The following is an 8,486-nucleotide window of genomic DNA, read 5'->3' on the forward strand; positions in this document are numbered from 1 at the left end:
TAATAAATATATATAGGATTAAGATCATGTGAAAACTATTTGAAAATCGAGAACCAGTTTCAACAACAAAAACTCAAAAATAAAAAAAATCATAAAACAAAAAAAAATTACAAAAATGAAAATAGTAAAAAAAACAAAATTCTTATTTATCATCCCGATTTAATAAAAAACCGTCCCAATTTAGCTAAATATACATATATGTAAATATGCACATACATGTTTTTTATACACGTATGTACAGTTTAAGGTAAATGATAATGTACATATGTAAATTACGTAACTAGAGATTAAATGAAATTAACACATGAGTATAATACAAAGATTTTTTTTTTTAATTTTTTATATTGAAACCGGAATGAAATATAAGAATTTTGGTTTTTTTTTACTTTTAAAAAATTTTGTTTTTTTTTTGTTTTACAATTTTTTTAAATATTTTTTTAGAGATATTTTTGGTAGTAAAAAATGGTTCTCTAAGTTTTCAATTTTCAAATGATACTCTATATATATGTATGTAGTGTGTGTGTGTATATATATAAAGTAAAGTTAACGTACAAATGAAATTAACGTGTTAACTGTGAGAATCAAGTAGAGTAATTTACTCTACTTGATTCTCACATTGGCACGTTAATTTCATTTGTATCTGATCAAAACCCTATATATATATATATATATATATATATAATAGGATTAGTATCATTACAAAACTCTTAAATTATTTAAAAACTTGAAGGAACTTTTGAAAACTAAAGTTTTTTTATAAAAACTTTTGTATGCTAGGTGTGATTTGAGTGTAATTTTATCATTATTTATATCTATATTTACGATTACAATTATGAAAATTAGTTCTTACACATATCTAAAATTTTATTTGCATATATGTAAATTTGTTATTTTTACACATATGTAAACTTGTGATTTATATATGTAATAAAAAATTTATATATAAAATTTGGTAAAACTAGTCTCAAACAATGTTAATATACGAAAAAAAATTAAAAATGTTTGGGTTCTTATGAGGTTCCTAGAAGTTCTAATTTTTTTGAGTTCTTAAATAATACTAACTCTATATATATATATATATATATATATAGGAAGAGGATCATGAGAGAACTCCAATTTATAGAGAGAACTAGAGAACTAATAATGAAGTATTTTTAATTTAATTAAAAAAAAATTTAAAATTTTTTTTTCTTTCATCCTTCTTATATGTTGTTATTCTTCACCACGAAAAAAATATAAAAGTGAAAAAAAAATTAACGAGTAATGCATATATGCAATACACGACTTTTTTTATAATGCATATGTGCAATAGTGTGCATTTTGATATTTTTAAATAGTGTTTGAATAACATATATATAGTTGTTTGTATTGTATATTTGCAATAGTGTTATATTATATACAAAAATTAAAAAAAATCGATATAGTGCATATGTGCATTAGTGTTGTATTACATATATGCGATAATGTGTTTTGCATACAATTATTAGTTGTCGTATTTGCATATATTCAATAGTGTGTATTGGATAATGCAATTGTTTTGTATTATATGCAATAAAACACTATTGTATGTATGCAATAGGCATTAGTGCACATATGCACTACAGTACTACACCGACAAGGTTTTTTTTTTCTTTTTTAGTAACAATATCATCTTATTAGAAGGAGAAAAGAAAAAGAAATCAAAAAATATTTTTTTAAAGATAGTTAAAAATAATTTTTTACTAGTTCTCTAATTCTCTTTTTAAAAGAAGTTCTCTTTAGATCCCACCCATATATATATACATATATATATATAATATATATACGGACATTTTTTTAATACTGTTTAGAGTACCCAAAATCTTAGACGGACATGGTCTTTTGTTTCCCTATAAACATTTCACAAATAATGTAATACATGTGAAAAAACATTGCTAGTATTAGTGTGGTAGGAGTCCAAATGCCACGAGTCATCATTCAGTTGAGACAAAGCATTAACCATATGTAAATAGAAAAGTAAATTAGTGGCCATTATTCATCAACCACCATCTGGTACTTCTACTTGCATGTCTTTGTGCTAGCTACCAAAAGAAAGTCTACCAACACTACATCAACATTTTCCCCTTTCATTGCAAGTAGCCTTTGTCACACTTATGATCCATTATTTCCACACATACGAGCCTTTTTATAAAGCAATACAAGAAGGGTCATTTGGCTTTTGAATACATCTTTCTTCCAACTCAATCTGCCTTTGGAATCCAAAGGGAAACAAGTTGCCTTTTTGAAACTATAAGAAGCTTTGACACGAGTTTGTACACCATACGCGCAAGCCAACCGATAGACTCACGGCTATGGGGCGTTGGAAGGTGAAGGATGGAGACCACGGGATTGTGCAAGACTTGGTTTTTGGGCAAGTGTAGTGATGTTTGCACTTGTGGTGTTTGGAATCATAATCTTTTTTTGTGCGCAAGGAGCGGAACCTAGAGATAAATCAGATGATGTAGCTAACACCTCGGCATGTGGTGCTAGTGCATGTGTGGCTGGGTGTGGTGCAGCTTGTGGTGGCTAGATGGGAGTCTATTAATCATGAGTAATATCAGCAATCAGTCCTATAATGTTGGTTAATTAGAATTACTGTTTGGTTTATTTGGTTATTTGCCTACCCCTTTAATGGTTGGCAGGATTTTGATAACCAACAAAACGAGTCGGTTGATATAACTTAATTATGATTTGTAGGATAACCTGAGCAAGTATGAACGTTTCCACAAGCTCACTTAAATTGTTCTCTTTGGGTTATATACGAGTTATTTGTTATATTAATATCATCTCAGTAATATAATAATTTTATTGTATTTGTTCAAAACCATATTTTTAGTGAACTAGTAGTAGTGCCGCGCGTTGCGGCGAGGACTCAACGAAAATACAGTTGATAGCGGGTAAGTAGCTTTGTGGTGAATTGGTACATACAGCTAGCCTTAATATTTTTAGCTTTGCATATGAACACTAGCCTATCCATACTAACATACGTAGAATGATTACTATACATACCAACATACATCCACATAGTGCACTACTAAAAACAGAATATAAAATTCATTTGTTTAATGTTTCCCTAAGTGCAAATAGATAAAGCAAAACTTGAAATAGTATTGAAAAAAATGAAAGAATGCTCCGATAGAAACGTTTCGTCAATGAGTTATTATGTGCTATCTTCAAATTTTGGTCTCTCATTTATTATTTAGTACAAAACAAAGCGTATACCATCATTCCAAACTTAAAAAAAATGCATTTTCTGTTACTAACACGTCGAGAAATTCATAAGTTATAGATGGCGAGAACTTCATAAGTACAGATGGCAAGAACTTTTATCTGAACTTTTTTTCAACAAAAATGATGTAAAAGTTACACATAAACACTGTTTTGACTTGATTCATTTAAATTATTTTTCACGCATTAATCTAGTATTGGGTAGAACATACACCAGTTCAACCCTTTAATAAGTAAGATAGTCAAATATGTCTTAACCCGAACCAAAATAGCCCCTTTCTGAATAGACGCGTTTCGACCAGAACCTTCCTTCTAAATTGTAACATGAACTTGCTGGACCTGACTTCACCACTTTTAATAACCACTAACAAAAATGCACATATAACTGTTGTGCATGCTGTTGGCTTCACATCAGGTGCGGCTTCAATGTTTCCACTAGGATTTGGTTATGGATCACTCCATAGTATCTCACACATCATACCTATAACATATTAACATAACATAACGATAATCATATTAGTACCTATAAATACAGATTTCTAGATTAAAAATACAAAATAAACATAGAAAAAACATACATACAATTTCATAGGGGGGGGGGGGGGGGGGGGGTTCACAAAACATATCAATTGCTCTAATATCAGAGCTTCAAACATAAGTGCTAAAAAGTTCCACCATTAAAGACAAATATCTTATTGCTTTAAAGCATGGGCTAATGGTAATAACAGAAAACTTCTGCAAATATTCCACAGATTTTCTTCATGCTTTTGCTCAAGTGTTTTCCATGATTAAGAGTTATAGCTGAAAAAGTCAAATAAGTCGATACAATTGCTTGAATGGAAAAAAGTGTTTAAGCAGATGGAAAACTTTACCAATGTGAAAATAGCCTCAGCCAAAAATGATCTCCGGTCAACAAAATCCCATTAAATAAATAATTGAACAAAAAAAAAAGATAAACCTGTCATGGTTGCAAATGTAATAGTTGTAATATCAAAACATCGCAGTGTCAATGAATTTGTTCAAATCGGTATACAGTCCTGGAACCACAAACTCCTGTTGTTACCTTTTCATTTAAAAACAATAAAAATCAATTTTCATTAAAACCAATCATAATAAATTAATATCCCCTGAAAATAAATTCAATATATAATTATTAAAGATTATAAATACTCACCTCCAGTTGCCAACACACCCTCGTGGCGGTCTTGATTGACTATCTATATCTATATCTATATCTATATTACATATAATACATATTGGATGGACAAAATAGTAATTCAACCATTTTTAAACGCAATTGACATTAATTAGGGAGACACAGGTATAATTAATTCACTCCAATGCTGGTATAATTAATTTTCTCTGAAATCCTGGTCCCGATCAAACAATTAATCCACCCTCTCCGTTTAATCTTCTTTTCGCCTCCCCCAATTAATGATAGGTTTCAATTGTAAATAATTTCACATTCAATTGTGGCAGTTGAAGATCGAATGATGCGTTCAAGCATAATTGAATCCTGGGTTCTCCACAATTGTTGTTTCCGATTTGGTTCATCAGGTTCGCAGAATTGCAACAACCTCCGGCCCTAATCGATTGCCTGCTTCTTCACAGTAGTTATTCCCTAATCAGTGGAATATCTCTCACAAATAATTCTGTTTTTGATTGATTTCGTTGTCGATTGGGTTCAAGGGAGTGACTACTTTAATCGTGATTTGGATGTTGCTGCTGCTACCTACTAGGGTTCAGGTGAGTGGTTTGGTTAATGTTTCACAGGCTTTTGAATCCCTTACCTTTTCACTATCATACTTGAAATCAATTAAGAAGAGATTATATATTTTCACGAAATAGTCTCGATATTTCACCCTTCGATGATGATATATATCCATTATTTATGTATTTTCTTTTTTGTCGGTCACGAATAATCACTCAATACTCAATAACAATGTCATAACCCTACACATATTGTGTCGAAAAGAAGGTTAATGACGGATTGCTAAATAAGGAAAGATCTTGTTTGTTAACGGCGGAATCAGAAACAAACAAGTTTGTTGCTAATAGGTTAATAATGGTAACAGACACGAACAGCAACTCAAAAGATTTCCATTTATATAAGCAATTCATACAAATGATAATCTATTAGGGTTTCTTGTCGGATTGTATATTCAATGATAACCTAGGACAGCCGTCACACTCAATCAGGAATATTCGATCTTATCTGAAAAGTGTAAAGGCAAATCCGTATTCCGTCTCGTCAGGAGGCGTGACATAAAATATTCCTTTTATAGGCCTGCCACCTCCTGACAGTTGTCATTCCTTCTAGAAACCCTAATGATTGATACATATTCAAACTATACTAAGTGAAAACAAGTCTTCCGGGTAGGCCTTGTAGCAGTAATCTTTTTCGAGTAGACTTTATGCTCTGCCTTCCTTTAAGTGTGCTCGGGTACAGTTCTCCGGGTAGACTTTACTTAGAGTATTTTATCAAAACTACTCACCGAGTAGACTTCAATCTTCTTGACCTTATCAGACTTTGCTGAAAAGTTCTACTACCATTATGTCTTCAAGAATCCCTTCAACTCATTTGTTAGATAACTTATTAAGCAACCACAGTATGCTCGGTACATTGTAGCTTGCTCTGAGTTGAACCTTGCCCGAGAAAGTAAGTACTTGATAAACTTTCAACAAGCTTGCCCGGATTCCACTTTATTAAGCAAACCTTGCCCGACAAGAACAACTTGCTAGATGTAGTGAACCCTACTCGGATTATCACTAAAGAAGACTTCAAGAAGGTAATCCTGCCCGATAGGCAAAATATAATGCCCGGCTAAGTAAAAACCCTGCTCGGGTGTCTCAGGTATGCCCGGTTCCATACTTAGCGATTTCTGAGGAGGTTGAGAAGATTCCAATCTTCCTTATGATCGATTTTTAGGTCAAATCTTGACTCAACAATCTCCCCTTAGATTGGAACACCTAAGCTGTCCCAAAACGTTTCTAAGGTTACATACACTTAGTCAAAATACATATTCAAATCAAAATCAAACTTTTTACATATCAAAAGTTAAAACTATTACATATTCAAAAATCTGTCCGTAGACATTACAAAACAAAGCCTATTCTAAAGATCTTTATCTTTTTCTTGCATTGTAGGCGGCTTGTCTTCGATTCACGATCACAGTTCCTGCCCTTTGCCTAAAGATAGAAAGGATTTGGTAATGAGTGTGGACTTTCTAGAATGTTCAAATCCCTTATATCTTTTAGATCTTCATTGTGCAAGTAGGTCAGGTCTTCATCTCTTCTAATTATGCCCAATATAATTCCATCTGAGTTGCGAAGAATATAATGGCCTGTAGTTTTTTCTTGTACTCAATTGTTGCAATAATGCCATTCTCTGAACAGTGTAGTTTGGGCGTGTCATTATTCCTTCCAGTCTTATGCACATGTTCATGTTTGACAGTGGATTCTTATCTTTGACTTTCAACTGGTAATTCAATTCAGCACTGGCTATCTTTTTCAACTTGGTAGCCCTTCTTGTTCTATCTTGCTTTGTCAGCCTCCAGCTTTTCTTCTCTTTTAAGAATGGGAATCCCTTGTCAGCTTCATCTTTTAGGTACTTGGAGAGTTCATTTTGCTGTCTTCCAGCCAACTTGCTTGTGTCATGATAGTCATAAAGATCAAGTGTGGCCATTTTCTCCAATTGTTCTTGAGTGTACTCAGCAATATCATCTCTCATAATTATGTCTCTCAACTGTTTGCTCTCCATAACCACCTTTAGAGACTGAGAGACTGAGTCAAAGTACAAAATTCTTGGAAGATCCACAACTGCTTGTGGTCTTGTTGTTCTTTGTGATTTAGCTCTGCTTGACTCACCTCTGTATGTTGTTGGTTGTTGCCTTGATCCAGAAGGCCTGATTGGTATAGACTTCATCGGTTTGCTGGGCCTTGTTACTGCAAAAGCTTTCATATACATAGACTCAATCATCTCACCAGGATAGAAGATCAGATCAGCAAAGTTTTCACTAGCATCTCTTGCAAGTCTTGTGATCATCTCAGCCATTCTAGGATCTTTCAGTAAACCTACAGGAACAAATCTTCCTCCAATGAAACTTCTGGGATTTTTCTCCCTCCAAGAGTACCTTTTCCCATTCAGCCTTTTGCATGTAGAAAAGTTCTTTCAATTTATGTTTATCCAATGCATTGAAGGCATTCACACCCATTACCTTTTGATTTACCATGACACCCCTTAAAATATTGATCATTTCTTCATTTTCCCATGGAACTATTGGTTCGTCAATTGGTTCAGGTTTCATTTCCACTGGGATGGGTGTCTCATCATCTTTTACTTGAAATTGTTCTTTCATTTTCTCCCTCAGAGTCGTGATTCTTCTTTTCTTTGTTGGGGGTTCATCTTCATCTCCCCTGGACTGCACAGTTGAGGGCTTAGGTTGTACCCTTTTTAATTTCTTCTTTATTTTCATGTTGTTAAATATTGATTTTAACTGTAGCCTTATCCAAACATTCAACCATGTCAGGCTTCATCCCTTTCTCCAACAAGTATCCACACATTCCTCCAAATTTCTTTTTCAAATCCTCAAGCTTTTCAGCCTCCTCATCTTCTATCACAAATTTTTCTTTCACTTGTTCTCTAGTACTAAGATAGGTTTCTCTTAGCTTCTCAAATTTGAAGTGAATCAGGTCTTTCTCAGAATACCCATGTTTCCTCAAATATTCTCTGTATTTCTGGGCATCTCTGTTCTTTTGTTCCAGTTTCTTCTTTATAATATCTCTCTCTTTGTCCAACCTTTTCTGCAGTTCATCATCATTCATAGAGAATAAGGTTTCAAAGCTTATTCCAAAACTTCTCAATTTCATAACCAAAGGATTTTTCCTTTTAGCATCTAACAGACTTTGCTCAATGTTTTCCCTTTGTTCTTGAGTCATTGTAACTTGTGGGGACAAAACATTAGCAGTTTCAACACCTTTTCCCTGATCATTTTCATCATCATTATCAGTTTCATCCTCCTCCTCTGTAGTTTCATTTGTAGCATCAATCTTTGGTTCATCAGGAGTTGGATTTTCAGGGATTGAACACTAGGCACCCCTTAAACAAATTCTTCTCGTCTTAATGTCTGCAAAGGGGTTGGCCTTAGTGGGCTTTCTTCATCATCAGGGGTCTCCACAAAGTACTTGTTCTGATCATCCAACTTCCCCCTTTTGGCAGTTTTCTCCTGTTCTGATTGTTC

The sequence above is a fragment of the Bidens hawaiensis genome, unplaced genomic scaffold, assembly GCF_021521415.1.
Source record: "Bidens hawaiensis isolate Kalapana, Puna unplaced genomic scaffold, B.hawaiensis_p1.1 tig00032379_1, whole genome shotgun sequence".
NCBI lineage: Eukaryota > Viridiplantae > Streptophyta > Magnoliopsida > Asterales > Asteraceae > Bidens > Bidens hawaiensis.